At 50.6% G+C, this 16,757-nt stretch overlaps 1 protein-coding gene across 2 annotated transcripts in view; it reads left to right on the top strand.

Annotated features, from left to right (window-relative positions):
* Tspan18 (tetraspanin 18) overlaps positions 1-16,757 on the top strand; it is a 142,609-nt gene that overhangs the window by 25,116 nt on the left and 100,736 nt on the right. The window contains exon 2 of one of the 2 annotated variants that reach the window (XM_006995413.4): positions 86-166. The exons of the other annotated variant lie outside the window; for it this stretch is intronic. The gene's annotated coding sequence lies outside the window, so the exon portion shown is untranslated. The remainder of the gene's footprint in view (positions 1-85; positions 167-16,757) is intronic. 2 annotated transcript variants of the gene reach the window in all.

Genomic DNA, 16,757 nt, shown 5'->3' with positions numbered 1-16,757 from the left:
TCAGAGTGTGTGTCTGGACAGAAGTGACCCCAGAAGACACATGCACACACCCCACTAACCCTTGCTTTCCCTCGTCCTCCTCTAGAGTTTGCCCTGAAGCCCAGCATCAGGAGACTTCAAGGGGACCTCAGTGCCTCCCCAGGAAGAAAGACAACAGCTGGAAGAGGTAGGATTTCATGATGTAGTGATGGTGGCCTTGTTTAATCAAGATGGCCAGACTTCTCATCTGTCTCCTGCTCTCCAAAACCACCTTTCTGGGGGAGAGTCTTGGGGCTCATGCCCTAGGGGTACGGGGCAGGGGAGAGCAGCTTTACCCCAGTCTCCATGCCCTGATGTTAATTCAGGGATGGCACAAGCAACTGGGGGTCCATCCAAGAAGTGGGAACTAGCTCTCTGAGGACACAACTCCCATGATCCCTTTCTGGTCACCCTCAGCATCCACCCCAGTCTCAGGACTGTGAGGAGGAAGCAGCTCCCTAGAGTGCTCACCACCCTGAGGGTGACATTTAACATCATAGGACAAGCATCCGTCCCCTTGTCCATGATAATACTGAGCATAACAAGACTGAGTTCTGCCTCTGGGGCTCCAGGACCCCAGAAATGCTGAGTGGCCTCATGGAAGGTTCCTGAATGAAGAGTTCAGGCCTACTGTCTTCTGGCCGGCTGCAACCACCAGTGCGTATGATCTTGGCACTGTTTCTACCTCCATTTTAAAAGAGCAGAGAAAACCTGGGGTCAGAGAGGCAAAGAGACTTTCTCAAGGTCACATAGCACTGAGTGACAGGGCAGGATTTGAACCCCTGACTAAATGGCACCATGGTTCTGGGTCCTTTACTCATTCTGTGACTTGAGGTTCCAGGCAAAGCCAAACCTATTAACTAAATTTCTTGTGTGAAATTCTGGTTCCTGAAGAAGCATGAAAGTGTTTGTTTGTTTGTTTGTTTGTTTGTTTTTCTTTGTCCTGGGGGCTCCATGTTTTTATACTGGACTTTTTGTAAAATCCTCATGAGTCTTAGTTTTCTGTCCTTGAAACTCTTAAAATAACATCTCTTCACGCTATCCTGGGGGAGAGACAGGGAAGATTCTAGAAGTACCCCACCCAGTTTCTTGCGTGGGCCCCTCTGTTGCTTTCCCATGCCCAGGGCTGTTGTCCTCAGGGCTTGGTCATTGCACACAGATTTGCTGTGCAGTAGGCTGGTGGTATTTCCCATTTAGATGCCCTGCTGTCTGTGGCTGGCCAGCACTCAGCCACCTTCCTCATCGCTGGCTCAATTCCTCAGCTGTTTTGTGCTAGGCAGCTGGCTGCCTGGGTGTGACTTTGGCTTCATTCTAAGGCTGGGTGGCTAGCAGAGCTGGGATTGGCTGAGGTTCTAGTGGACAATGGCCTTTTGGGCACCTGGAGTTCTCCCGCTCTGCAACCTCCAGCAGTGGCCTCAGCCTCGATCCCCACAGACATATACAGAGCCCGGAGCTGCCCCGTTTCCTTTATGAGAGGGCTCAAGCTACTGGGAGAGAGCTGGCTTCCCCAGGACCATCCTTCAGGGCAGCAGGAGTCGTCACTGGGTCACCCTCAGGAGGGAGTCAGGAAGCCTGAAGGTTGAGCCTGGGCCCTCCTCCCAACAGATAAAGGCCAGTCACAGGAAACAGCATCAAGTGGCCTCCAAGCAACAAGCAGAGTCCAGGGTCTGCATGGTGCTGCCCAGTGCTGGGGCCTGGCTATACCTAGAGAGTGACTGACAGCTCCTCTCGGAAAAAGGCAAATAGTGTGTACCTCTTTGGGTCAAGTCACACATGCTTCCCAGGTTATCCCATTCTGCCCTCTCAGCCTCTCAACCACTCTGTAATCTCAGCACTATTATCAGGTGTGGTGAGGGAAGGTGATGGCCAGTAGGAGTCACCTGCTCCATTTGCTTACAACAATGGCAGCCCTCTTGGGGTCCTGTGGCCTCTTAGAGGACCTTCCTAAAAATACCCAGGCCTCCTGATGGAAGAGTGGATGTTTATCAACGAACAGTGATGTTACCCAGGAGACACATACCTTTTCCTGTGCCTGGTCTAAAAACGGCTGGGAGAGGGGTCTGGCTTGTGTCAGTGAGCACTCCGTTCTGATGTACTGGGGCGTGAGGCCATCCGGGGTGGGAGCTGCTTTCCCCAGCTTCTACTCCATTCTGACATGTCACTCCGGGTCACCCTTCAGCAGGTAACTGTTGGTTGTGCCAATACTCAAAAGCCAGCTTCCTTAGTTTCCTATGGGGGGGGGGGGGCACTGGAGTGACAGAGAAGTTGGTGACCCGCTCCAGGGCTCATGTCTACCAAGAGGTTAGGGAAGAATTCAGCACAGGCCTCCCACCCCTGAAACCATTTGCTGAACACCCAAAGGGCACATCTTCCATGCACGGTGACGCCCTTCCCTAATTCTCTACCCAGCTTTGTACAATGTGCATGGGACGGGACAAAAGAAGTTCCCAGTCAGTCACCTTTCATCTCAGCAGCACTCAGAGAGAGTGAGGCAAGAAGATCAAGAGGGATCAGACTTGGCTATACAATGAGACCTTGGATATGGAGATATGGAGGGAGAGGGAGAGGGAGAGGGAGAGAGAGAGAGAGAGAGAGAGAGAGAGAGAGAGAGAGAGAGAGAGAGAGAGAGAGAGAGAGAGGCGTTTCTATCTTGCCAGCCAGCCCTCTATGAAGTCTTCAGAGATCTGCCCACAAGAAGCAGATGGCAGGAGGGGAGTGGGTGGTGGAGACCCCACCGCCCCAGCAGAGGATGCTCTCAGCTCCGTTTTGTCTGTTTTGTTTGGTTGCTGTTGTTCGTGCCTTCTTTGATGTCCTGTCCAAGAATCCATTACCAAATACAAGGTCTCGAAGGGCCGCCTCTGTTTTCTTGCGGGAGTTTGTAATTCTAGCCTTAGCCTCAGAGTGCTGACTCCTTTGGGAGGACTGACTTTCTGTGGTGTTAGGTAGGGAACAGCAGCTGTCCCAGCTTCGTCAGGCACCATCCTTTCCCCCTGATTTGTCCGTTAGTCTTGCTGAAAATGAGTCAATCGCGGACATGTGAGTTTATTTTTACGTCAGTCTTTCAGGTGTGGGTTCGTTTCTTGACTTTGAGCTCCATTCCACTGGTCAGGTATCTGTCCCTAGATTTTTGGTGGCTGCACCTTTGGGTGTCATTCTGAGGCTCACTGCTGTGCTTCAAAGCTCCCCAGGGAACTCCAGTGTTCAATCAAGGTTGAGCACACCTGGGCTTTCCAAGAAGGTGAGATGGGGGCATCTGAGAGGCTGCTGGAAAGATGGAGAAGAGAAGGCATGAGGTGCGGAGACTGTGATGGAGCTGAGAGTCTGAGACTGGAAGGCGGATAGAGCAAGAGCCCCACCCTCTAGAAGACCTTGGAGATGGTTGGTGACCTTGATCAACTTGTTTGATGTTGTGACTTGGATGTTGAGACAGCTCTGCCTCCCTGTGTGACCTTGGCCAAGGCACTCAACTTCTCTGAGCTCTGTCTCTGGCTCTAAAAGGTGGACCAAACTTCTATTTCTTCTCACCCAAAGGGTTGGGAAGGGGCCTGATGGCTCAGCCATGCACAGAGTTGGAGTAGCTCAATGGTGGATGAACAGATTGGATCTCTACCTTGGGGTCTTACTTCATCCTCAGGGATTCACACAGCTGGGGGAGGCTGGCTCTAATGGGTCACGACATCTCCTTGGGCTGAGCAGGAACCTCTATGCTCTGCCTACCGGGCCTGGATCTGTTTTCTGGGGCTGCAGAGAAGAAGTGTGGCTATTCTTCTTCACACGCCAGCCCCAGCCCTGCTCATCTGCTGGTTGAGGGGCCCAGCTACCTTGACCTCCTTCTGGGATGCAAAGGTAGGCGCTGTCTTGACTTCCTGAGTACCCTCCTCTGGGCAGACTCAGCCTGCATCACTCTCCTCCTCAGCCCCCGAGCTCAGCCTGACTCTAGCTAGGTTCTGACCCCACTCAGGAGAAGCCATATGCCCATGATGCTAGATGTGATAATGAGGTACAGTAATTCCCACACTCTGATGGGGTTCCAGCTTCTTCTCTGCATGTTTTCAAGCTGCAGACAGGATCCACCATGGCTGGGGACACCACATCAGCCAGTGGTTCATCCGTAGGCATGAGAGCCCAGTGCCTGAGGGGAGAACTCGAGGCCCCTCCTTGCTGGCTATCAGCCTGGTGATAGTCTCAGCCCATCCTCTAGCCTGTGAAGATGCCCATAGGACTTCAGGGCACTGACTGTAAGGATGGAGCACCAGTGTCCCCAAATGATGATGTCATTGTCTGGCTTGCCATTCCACATGGCCTGTGTTTCTCCCGTTCTGACTCAGTTCTGACTCAGGGCCTCCAGCCAGAACATAACTTCACGAAGCGTCTTCCAGCCACATCTCTCCTATAGCTGCCTCCTCGCTCTGGGCCTGAGATGTGTATTAGGGACAGAGTCTCAACACCCAGGTCTCCTTCTCTCTCACCCAGTGCCTTCCAGAACTTTCTAGCTTAGGCTGGTCCTGTGTATCTGTAACTCACAACAGCCCCTACCATTTCTGCCCCCTTTGAAGGCTTCCAGCCCAGATCTGCGCCTTCTTCCCTTTACAAGTTCAGGGTTGTTTTTTTGTTTTGTTTTAAATTTATTTTGTGTGTGTTAGTATTTTGCCTGCATGCATGCGCCCCGTGTATGCCTAATGCCTGTGGAGGTCAGGAAAGGGCATCAGGTCCCCTGGTTGTGGGCCACCATGTGGATGCTGGAAACGAAGTCCTTATCCTCTGAAAGACAACAGGTGCTCTAACCACTGAGCAATTTCTCCAACCCCTTATGTTCAGTTATAAGTCTACACACAAAAAAAAGGTTGGTTGGGGGCTACACGCTTCTGGTCCCTACAGGAGGCAAGGCCAAGTGGACCTCTTCCTGGGAGCCTCCAGATCCCTGGCTCAGTTGTCATGGAGCCAGGCAGACAGGCCTGCTTGCTCAGTAGGGTCCCTATTCCAGGACATCTTGGAGAGATAATAATGTCTTCATTTCCCCAGCGAGCAAATTGATTCTCTCTGTCTCGCAGCAGCAGCGAGGAGCAGACGCGGCCCTGAGAGGCTGCTACTGTTTAATAATGATGCAAATCTGAGCTGTGAATCACAGCTGGAGAAAGGCTTCAACTGCAGACCGAGTCCGGTGAGGACTGTCTCATGAAGGGCCCTGTCGGCATCAGAGAAGGGGAGTGAGCGGCCTAAGGTCACACAGCAAGCAGCAGTAGAAACGGACCTCGTCTGTAAGTCTTCTGACCTGCTCTGTACCCAGCTGCCTCTTTCTCTCGTGAAAAAGATAAGAACAGAATATTGTGTTAGCCGGCCTGCAAACAAAGGGAGAAGCCTGGTCCAGCTAGTAGTGCAACTGTGTGAGTCTTTGTCACATGTCACCTGTCCCAGGAGCCACTGATGGCAGGGCGAGGGAGCAACCCATCCCATGTCATGAAGGAAGGACACTGTAGGATCAAGGGTTGAGACTCTCTCTGGAATCTGAAGCTTTTTTCTTTCGTTCATTTTCTTTCTAAGAGGATATTACTTCCCAGAGAACTTTCAGATTCATAGCAAATTGGAGGGAAGATGGGGAGCGTTCGACTATGCCTCCTACCACCACAGACACAGCTCCCCACTGAGGGCATACCTCATCAAGACTGTGTCACGGTCAATGAATGCACACTCCACGTCACTGCCACACAGTCTGAAGCCTGTGTGACGGATCACTCACATCTGATCCGTGGGTTCTGACAAATGAGAACAAACATGGCCATGAAGTGTCCACAGGATAACTTCACCCCCCTAGAGGTGTCTGAGTCCCACCTGGCCATCCCTCCCTTCCCCCAGCCCCAGCACCTGCACATCTTTTCAGGTCTTCCCAGCACTGCATTTTCCAGGGTGTCTCCTGCTCTCAAATCATAGTCTAGGCTGATCACTGCGTCCCAAGCACTGCCATCAAATCTGCATCTTCTCAGGACTGGAGAACTCACTTCTTCCCTCCTTTTCCCCCTTCCCTTCCCTCTTCAGAAGATGAAGACTCACCATGCAGTCCCTGCTGGCTTCCACCTTGCAATTCTCTTGCCTCAGCCTCCTGAGTGCTGGAGTTACAGGTGTGATTACGACACTGGGCAAGGTTATCTAGTTTTTGTTTCTTAATGTTGTCCTCTATAGTTTCACATTTAGGTCTGTACTCTATTTTGAGTTAATTTTTATAAATGGTTAAAGGCCTTTGTTTAAATGATGCTGATGAATATTTTAATGGTGACGGTAGTGGTAGCAATGACAATGGTGGTGATGATGGTGATGATGACGATGATGGCAATGATGGCGATGATGGTGATTCTGATGGTGGTTGTGGTGATGGTAATGATTATGGTGGTGGTGAGGATGATGGTTGGTGATGATGGTGGTGGTGATGTCAATGATGGTGATGGTTGTGATGATGATTATGAGGATGACAGTATGGTGATGTTGATGGTAATAAGGATGATGGTAGTGACGGCAACGATGGTGGTGATGGTTTTTGTGTAGGGTCTGGTTTCTCCAGCACCACTTATTGGATCTTCTCTTTACTATGTCACCCTTGCTTCTTTGTCAAAGATCAGTTGACAGGATTTATGGGGTCTATGTCCGCACTCAGGCCTGTTCCATTAGCCAGGCTGTGCCTTTGCCAGTTCCACATGGCTGTGCTTACTTGGCAGTACAGAGTGTCCTAACAGCGGCAGTTTCTGTCCCCCGACCTCTGTTCTTTAAGACGGGATTGATTATCCTGGTTAACTAGGAATTTTGTTTGCCCACATGTGTAAACCTTAGAATCAATTGGTTATTATCACAAAATGTCTTGAGGGATTTTGGCCAGATTCCACTGAAATCTGGAGCTCTGGTTGGGAATCCTTGATAAGTGGGCAGTAGGGAGTCCTACCCATGACCATGGGCTGTCCTTCTATGCTTTATTTTTCTTTGATTCTTTTCATCAGAGTTTTACATTTTTCCCGACTGGTCTTGTACTAAAGTATTTCTTTTGTTGGAGTCTTAGTAGAAGTGGTTGTCTGCTCTTAAAGAAAAAGATTTGTTTTATTTTTATTTATATGAATGCGTGTGGGTATGTGTTCACAAATGATGGTGCCTGTGCAGGCCAGAGGCATTGGATCTTCTGAAGCTGCAACTGTGTGCAGCCTCACATGGGTACTGGGAACCAAACTCAGATCTTCCACAAGAGCAGTATGTGCTCTTAACCACTGAGCCATCTCTCCAGCCTTGTTTGTTTGTTTTTTTATTTCAAATTTCATATGCTTATTGCTCTCTCAAGTGAGAAAGCAGTTGGTTCTGTAGAGCTATACCTGGGTGTGTTAGGAATGGAAACAAGAACCAAGTGTGTGTGTGTGTGTGTGTGTGTGTGTGTGTGTGTGTATGTGTGTGTGTGTTGTAAGGAATGGGCTTCTGCAATGATGGAGGCTGAAAAACACCAAGGCCAGCACTTGGCAAGCTGGAGATCCAGCAGAACCAATGGCACAGGTTTCCATCTGAGGGCAGGAGCAGAAGGAAGGAGAGCCAGTGTCCTAGGTCATGAAGTCAAGCTGGTGAAGTCTTTTCTCACTTGGCGTCTTAGTGCATTTTGTGCTACCACAAGATACTCAAGGCTGGATAATTTAAAAAGAAGGCCCCCTGCACCCTCCCGAGTAGAGGTTGGGTTGCCCAAGACTGAGGTGTCAGATTTAGGTTTAATTATCTAGTGAAGATCGGGTCTCCACGAGGGAACACTGTGCCCTCACACAGTGGAAGGTGGGGAGGAAGGGCCAGTGCTGCTGGAAGCCTCTTTAATAAAGGCCTTAATCCTACTGGTTAGGAAGTGTCCTCATGTGCTGTCACCCCTCATCACCTTCTCACGGGCCCACCCCTGAGTTTCAGAGGAGGCACACTCTAATCAGGGCACTTAGACCTTTTGCTCTGTTTGGGTATCGAGTGGACTGGACAAGGCCTGCCCACACTGAGGAGGCTGAATGCTTCACCAAGTCTTCCTCCTTCCCTGTCCAGCGTTATCTCATCCACCGACCACCCAGAAAGACGCTGGAGCCCCACATCCCAGTGGACACATGCAGCTATTACTTCTGCATAGCTCACCCGGGGCAGAGTGTTTAATACCCACCTTTCTGCACGAGGTTCTCTTCAGTCACAGGGACGGAATGAGACCGGTTATAACGGAGCACGGAAGAGGGACTCAGATACTCAGGTCTGTGATGATCTTTGTATGTGGGACCCTGGAGGCGACCATTACAACCCACAGAAAAGCGAGATGAGGGTCAGCAGGAAGGCTCAGCCGGTAGGGGCACTTGCCGCCAAGCTTGGTGACCTGAGTTTGATCCCTCAGACCCACGTGGTGGAAGGGAAGAACTGACCTCTCACGTTGTCCTTTGACCCCCACACGTGTGCTGTGATGTGCACGGTCCTGGGAGTACACACACAAACACAAAATAAAGGAAGAAATGTAATTTTTAAATAAGTAGCACAAAGCCACAAGAACCAGTGAACTGATATTTGTTTTGTGAGACAGGGCCTCCTTACGTAGCCCAGACTGGTCTTGAACTCACAACCTTACCACTTCAGGCTCCTGAGAGCTGGAATTGCAAACATACACCTCCATATCTTGTTGGATTAACACTCCAAAATATTTATTTTTATTTTTATGTGCACAGGCATTTTCCCTGCATATATGTCTATGCACCACATGCATGCAAAACCCATGGAAGCCAGAAAAGGGTGCTGAGTGCCTGGAACTGGCATTACAGACAGATGTGACTTTCATGTGGGCACTAAGACCTGAACCTACACAGTGTTCATAACCACCGAGCCATCTCTCTAGTTCCTGAAGTATCACGTTTTCACTACGCTTATGGATATTTTCACACTGAGGAAAATATATTTGAAGAAATTCCTAGAAGTGACGTCCACAAGGTTCAGTAAACAGTGCACACGGGATAGCGGCATCGGCAGCAATCCAGTGTGTGTATAACCTCGTCCTCAATGTCGCTGTTCTACTGTTTATCTGAAAGCTGTCCTTTAACTGCAGGATAGCCAGCACCATGGGGAGCTCGGACGACTCCGGCCCCTTGCTCTGGAAATGAACACGTCTCTGACTCCACAGCTGTTAGCTCTATTGGAATGAATGGGTGTACTCTACGTCATCACCCACACAAGCACAATACTCTTCATAGGCTAGAAGGCCAGGGAGTGCTAAAACATACCTGTAGTCCCGGCACCTGGGAGGCTAAGGCAGGAGGATAAAGCAAGCTCTAGTCTAGCCTATGCTACATGGCAAGACCTTCTTTTATATGTTTTAATTTACTGTTCACATGTGTATGTATACATACATACATGCATTTCCCCCCCCCCCCCCCCCCGCGTCTTCCCAAGACAAGGTTTCTCTATGTAATCCTGGCTCTCTTGGAACTTGCTCTGTAGACTAGGCTAACCTCAAATGTGCAGATCCACCTGCTTTTGCCTCTGCCTCTGCCTCCCAAATGCTGGGATTAAAGGCATGCACCACCATGCCCAGCTACATACATGTATATGTTTACATATGCATTATGAATACACAAAATGTGTATGCATGAGTGTACCAGGGCTTATGGGGGAGGGGTCAGAACTCGAGGGGGGCAACTTCTAGAACAGAGTCTCAGCTTCTATTCTGGGTGCCAGGAATTAAACTCAAGTTATCAGGCTTGATTTCCAAGCTTTTCCGTAGCTGAGCATTCTGTCTGACCCACAAGACCTTCAAGGAAAGAAGGAATGAAGAAAGGCAGATAGACAGGCTAAGCTATAAAACCTGCTAGAGATTGAAGCGGTCACTTAGACCCTAGGTCACCACAAGGTCATTCTCAAAGCAGTGTTTTATCCCGGACCCTGCTCTGAACTGTTTACTTTTACTTGGTTTCAGGATGTGTTTTGTTTTTAATTTGATGTGCATGTGTGTGTGCCTGGGTATATGTATGTGCACCAGGTGTGTTCAGAGGCCCATGGAGGTCAGAGGAGGCACTGCATCCCCTGGAGCTGGAGCTACCGACAGTTGTGAAGCATCCTGTAGGTGCTGGAAACTGGACCCATGTCCTTGGCAAGAGCAGTAATCGCTCTTGATGGCCGAGCCATCTCTCCAGCTCCTGGTTTGAGGGTTAACATTCCATGCATGCATGTCTTACCCTTGATACCGAAACCCAGGACAGCCTGCTGCCCCCTTCCCTCACTAGCCATGGGTAAACGGCTCCCAGGGGTCCTTGCCGGAGAATGGGGATGATGGAACTAGGTGAGGGCAGGGAAGGGACCTGTGGCTGAGTCCTGTCATGTGACTATGGAGCCTTCTGTCCCAGAGATGGGCCCTGAACTGGCACTTGCCCAGCTGTAGTTTCCTGTGGGCAGTCAGAATCTCGGGTACCATTTTTGTGTTTGAGGAATGGAGCACAAAGCTTGGTCCCCAGAGTGGCAGCTTACCCTGGTGGCCTCTGGGAAGTCAGTCCCACCTGCTTATCTCAGTAGGACCCCTGTCCTTGCCCCTGCCCTCCCTCTCCACCCCCTTTGCCTTTCAGCACCGCCGGGTGTGGAAGCAGCTGTTCTAATTAAAAATGGCATAAACACCAAGAGATAAGGATCCAGAGGTTTTTGTCTTGAATTTCTGCCAGGACTCCCCACAGAGTCTTTTCAGTAGGAAAGGTCCCTCAGGAGCTGACATCAACTTCAAAGAAGAGGCTTCTTCGGAACTGTTGAGCCACGAGGCAGGCATGTTCTCCAGGAGACCCTGGGGCGGGAGATGAGGGGCAGAGCCTGCTTGCTGCCCTGCCATCCAAGTTCTCTGGCTTGTTCTGCGTCCTACAGTGTCAGGCTGGGCAGTGGCTCTTGAGAAAGGCAGAGGACATGGTGACAGAGAGGGGTTCAGGCCAGAAGCTGGAGCTGGGATTGCCCACTGTCCAAACAGCATCCAGCCCATGCATGACCCTGAAGCCTCCGGGAGGCAGTGAGGGGAGCCAGAACAGCACTGGCCACTCCTTCTAGAGAGATCCCCATGGCCCTTAGGACGTCCTTAACACATGGGGACTGGCCAGCTCCGGCACTTGTGCTCACAGAGTCTCTATAACTTACCCTTCTTCCCTCCCTCTCCCCTCACAGGCATTCCTAGCATCTCCTGGTGCAGACACTGAAAACCCCAATCTCTGGCCTCAAACTGCTTGCAATGGGTTAGACCACCAGGATGTTCTCCAAAGATAACAAGGGTTGCGTGAGCATGTCTGTTATTGTTCAGGCTGTAAAACAACAGTTGGAAGCTTGGAAATGCAGCAAAGCTCTGTTGCCCCCTCTCAGGATGAGAGGCCCCTTCCTTTCCTGCCTTTGTTCACGCCTGCCCAGGCATGGCTTCCATGGAATCCTGGCGCGAAGGGCCTCTCTGTCGGCTTCCTGCTTTTCTTCACTCCCATCTCTCACTTCAGGACAGTGTGTGTGGCTGCATCCCAGCATCCCAGAGGGCAAGGGCCCTGCTGCTGCACAGAGCCACACCGACTTCCAGCAGCCACCACTGTTTGCTTGCCTCTTGAGAACCTTTCCAGATCTCATGAGCAAAGTCACAGGATGTTCCATTAAATGTGAACTCCAATACAGACAGGGAATATATTTGTACATGTGTGGCCATGTGCATGTTCAAGTGTGTGTGTGTGTGTGTGTGTGTGTGTGTGTGTGTGTGTGTGTGTGTGTGTATGTGCATTTATGTACAGAGACCAGAAGACACCATCAGGTACTAGTTTTGCTTGGCCATATATTCTTACCAGGATGCTCCATCATAGCCCAAAGCAAGAGGGCAACCTATGACTGAGGCATCCCAGACTGTGAGCCCAAATAAACCATATCAGTTTATAAGTGGCTCATCTCAGGTATTTGTTACAGTAGCAATACCTGGCTAATACACTGGCAAAAAGATACTCCAGGGAGTTGCCAGATAAAACACAGAATGTTGGGTTAAGTCTAAATTTCAGATAAACAACAGATAAATTTTCCACTGATGTCTTAAATGGTACATGGAACAAATACTGCCTGGGCTGACTATACTAGAAATATATTTCCTGGGCTCAGTCTGTTAAGTACTTGCCATATGACCTTGTTAGGGTTACTATTGCCGTTATGAAACATCATGACCAAAAGCAACTTGGGGAGGAAAGGATTTATTTGGCTTATACTTCCATATTGTTGTTCATCATCGAAGGAAGTCAGGACAGGAACCCAAACAGGTCAGGAACCTGGAAGCAGGAGCTGATGCAGAGGCCATGGAGGGGTGCTGCTTATTGGCTTCTTTCCCTCGGCTTGCTCAGCCTGCTTCCTTACAGCACCTGGGACAACCAGGTCAGAGGTGGCTCACAACGAACCCTACAGGCTTGCCTACACTCAGATCTTAGGGAGACATTTTCTCAATTTAGGCTGTCTTCTCTCCAAAGACTATGTGTCAAATTGACATAAAACTAGCCAGCGTGTCATACAAGGAAGACCTAAGTTCCACGCCCAAACTGGGTAGAAAGCTAGACGTGGCACCGTGATTGCCATCGCAGCACTAGGGAGGTGGAAACAGGAAGGTCTTCTGGAAGCTAATTGCTGAGCTCCAGGTCTTATGAAGACAGTCTGCCTCAGAAGCCAGAGTGGATGGTGTCTGAGGAGGACTAGCCAAGCAAAACTGTTCACCTCACAAGAGGTGAAGGGGAAGGAAAGAGGGCTAGGATTCTACTAACCCTTTCAAGGACACGCCCCAGTGATCTGAGGACTTCCTGCCAAGCTCCTGTTCTTCCTAGTTGCTCTGTTGTTGTTTGTTTTGTTCTGTTTCGTTTTTTGTCAACTTAACACAAGCTAGCGTTATCTGGGAAGAGGAAATTAATTGAGAAAATGTTTCCATCATATTGTCTGGCAAGTCTGTAAGGCGTTTTCTTAATTGATGATTGATGTGGGAGGGTTCGGCTCACTGTGGGTGGTTCCATGGCTGGGGGACGATCCTGAGTTGTATCAGAAAGCAAGCTGAGCAGGCCATAAAGAAGAGCTAGTCAGGAAGCAGCATCCCCCATGGTACTGCCTGGGTTCTAGCCTTGGCTTCTCTCAATGATGGACTGTGATCCAGACATGTAATATGAATACACCCTCCCCCCCCAAGTTGTTTTTGGTCATGGTGTCTTCATCACAGCAATAGAAAGCAAACTCTTAAAGTTCTCCCACCTCCCAGGAGTACCCAGGACCAAGCCTGTAGCGTGTGGGTCCGTGGGGTCATTCCACATCCCCTTCCACTGGTCCCAATGAAAGGCCCTAAGAAGGACCTGCAGTGTTTGTTAGGGTTTCTGGGGCGGCCTGGAAGACTTCTTTTCAGCACAGTCCCACTGCAGGCCCCTGTTGGGGGAGGCTGGCTCTCCAGTGGCCACACGGGTGGGGACTGTGACCCTTAGGCACTTGAAAAGTATCAAGAGGCAACACTCTGTAGTCAGTGGTGCTGTGGATAATACAGAAACCCTGTGGCCAATAGGCTTTCCTTCCCATTTCATGGGGGGACTATCTCTAAGTCCACTGCAGCTTCGCACACGTGGAGGTCACTGGGTCTTCGAAGGTCCCTTCAAAGCGCATCCTATCCTCAGCCTCCTTGTGGTAGCCTCCAGTGATGGTGGTGTTTGCCTTGTGACACAGCATTGTTAATTAACCCTCCCTCTTTGGACTCTGGGCCGCTGTCTCCAGTGCCCACCATCTTAAGAGAAGGCAGAAGCTAGGGTGGTTTTTCTCTTGCTATGCGGGTTAGAGGAAGTTGAGTCCTGGGCTGCAACCCCCTAGAGCAGAGGTTCTCATTCTGTGGCTCTCAACCCCATGAGGAGGGGGGGAGCTCACATATCAGATATCCCGCTTATCAGATATTTACATCACAACTCATAGCAGTAACAAAATCATAGTTTCAAAGTAGCAAGGAAAGAATTTTACGGTTGGGAGTCACCACAACATGAGGAACGGTATAAAAAGGGTCTCAGCGTTAGGAAGGTTGACAACCACTTCCCTAGAGGTTGGTGGCAGCCTTCTGTCCATCAGTGATTTAGTTTTAATTCTAAGACAGCCTTTGGGTGTTAAAGACGTTATGCTAAGTGGCGAACCGTTGAAAGGAAGAACAATAGAGGAGGCTGGGAAGACGGTACTGCACCGCGGCTAAGTGGATTTTCTGTTTAACTGAGGGGTAAGTAGGAAACTCGTTTTGATTCAACCTCTGTTGTTGCCAATCTTTCGAAAACGTATTAGCCTGCTCCCTGGTTTTCCTAAGTGCACCATAATGACCATAATTGAATCTCTGTGCTGGCAGAGGATCCTTCGGGGGTGCTGGGTGTACCACGGGAAATGTCAGTCTTCGTGGAGTGGCCCAGTCCTGACTGGAGGAGCCTGCAGGCGAGGGTGATGCATTCTGTGCCGCCGCATTCTGTCTCCTTCGCCCCGTCCCCCCCCCCCCATATCCTGCACCACGGGCCTCAGGAAGGGCATTAAGGCCACTGTGTGGGTGCGGAAAGTCAGGTCCACCTGGTGGATGACTTAGCAGTCACATCTGGCTGGTGAAAGAGCTGGGGCTTAAGCCAACAGCAGTGGCCATGATGTTGGCACAAGCGGAAACCCTGATGCTCGCATGCCAGGAGAGCAGTGAGCTCCTGGCCCCCAGTTTCTTCCTTTGTGAGTCGGGCCTATCCTTGCAGAGGAGCTGCTGTGCTGAGATGCCCCTGTGAGTGGGCTGGGCACCAGGGACAAAGCACCCCTCCCAGTTTGTCAGGAGCATGCACGTGTCCTGGGATTGTGCACCCTCCCACTTCTCGTGTTTGTGTTCCTTCTTCCCTGTGGCCTGGTGGAGAAAGATCCTGCAGCCCGGACGGCCAGTTTAAATTCAGATTCTGTGTTCCCTACCACCCCACCCCCACCCCCACCCCGTGTGACTGGAGTTCTGGGCCTCAGTTCCTTAGTAAAATGGAATCCCAGTGTGGCTGGCCTGCCTCCAGGGGCCACCATGAGGATTCAGGGAAGAATGCTCCACTCCCAGCTACTCCTATGGCACTGGCACCGTCACCCCAGGACTTGGTGAAGCAAGTTCAATTTCCCAAGCTTCCATGGGTTTGGCTCATGATGTGAGGATGCCGTTGGGTGGGCTTTGGTTCTACACCCCCAATCTAGAGAGGAGGGAGATTCTAAGCTCCTGACCAGCTAGCTTCCTGCCAGATCCCTGCCCCCCCTCCACTTCACCCTGGTTCCAAGGAAAGACCTCTCTGAGAAGGAACTGTGGATAACTTGTGAGGGGCCCTGGGTCTGCCTGAAACACTTCTTCCCATTAAGGCTCAGTCACAATCTTCTGCCAGGGCTGTGCTGGCCTCTGATGGCCTCTCTGCTAGAGACTTCCCATGTCCCTCTCTTTGGGCCATGCAGTTGGAACATTGAACAGGCTCCCCCATCCTCCTTATCAAGGGACCCAAGGAAGGCAGAGGTCTATCTGTGAGTGACTTCTGACCCTGTCAAAAGGGAGGGATATTTTGCTGAAACAAACTCAACCAGGTGAGTCCTTTTGGTGCGGTCTCTTGGGGTGCTGGGTCAGCCACTTGTGGGTCCTGTGAGACAGTCTGCTTCAAGTCCCTGGGGAACAGCACCTCCTCATGATTGGCCTTGGTCACCCATGCCCCCAGCATATCCCCAGGACTCCTTGGAGGTGGGAGTAAGGGCACCAAACTAGCTAGTTGCCCCGGGGATGTAGCTCAGATGTTAGGGTACTTGCTCAGCGTGTACAAAGCCCTGGCTTCCATCTCCAGCATTGGGTACTAGTTGTGGTGGTGCATAAACCTGTGTCCCAGCCCTCAGGAGGTGGAGACTGGAGAGCTAGGAAGTCAAGGCCAGCCTGGGCTACAAAGTGAGTTTGCAGTCAGCCTGGGCTACTGGAGACTGTCTCAAAACAAGCACGAAGTCACTGTGGTGTTTTAAGAGAGGAACGCTGCCTGAGTGCAGAGCACCTACATTGGCTTGTTTATTTATGCATTTATCTTTAATGAGGAGGCTGAGAGAAATTGCATGGTTTGTGGATATTTACAGGCAAATTACGGGGAGGAAATGAATTCACTCTTCTCTCCCACTGTTAATAGATGCTGCTGCTGCTTCCTGCCTCTCACATCCTCCCTTTTCTTTCTTGAACTGCCTTGTAGTCTTTCTGCCGGCTACAGAGGGGGCAGCTGGGCAGATGTGCTCACTCGATGTGCCTTGAGCTTATCAAGTATCTACTGTTTGCGGTCATACAGGCAAGGAATACATTTGTATGTGCAAATCTCTAGAGGTCTCTGCACAGAATACTGGGTGGCCAGAAACTGGTGGCCTGGTCACCTTGTGGTGGCTCCCTTGTTGGAGGCCACCGTCACCTGTGTGCTGAGCGCAGGTTCCAGACCAAGGCCCCTTGCTCCTCACCTGCTTGGTGGGGAGGGGGAGGGCTTTTTTCCATGTAAGCTCAGATGATGTTGGCCTTTGGGGAGGAAAGAAGGGGCTGAGTGGGTTTTCTTATTTTTGAGAGAGAGAGAAGGGTGTCTCATAGAGCTCAAACTGTCCCTGAAATCCCTATGTAGCTGAAGATGACCTTGAACTCATAATCTTCTTGCTTTTACCACGCTAGGGCTGAGGTTACAGATGTGTGTCACCATGCCTACTTTATATGGAGCTGAGGTTCGAACCCAGGACTT

This window comes from Peromyscus maniculatus, chromosome 4 (assembly GCF_049852395.1).
Source record: "Peromyscus maniculatus bairdii isolate BWxNUB_F1_BW_parent chromosome 4, HU_Pman_BW_mat_3.1, whole genome shotgun sequence".
Classification (NCBI taxonomy): Eukaryota; Metazoa; Chordata; class Mammalia; order Rodentia; family Cricetidae; genus Peromyscus; species Peromyscus maniculatus.
The sequence above is the reverse complement of the archived record's forward strand: the minus strand, read 5'-3'. Positions and strand labels throughout refer to the sequence as shown.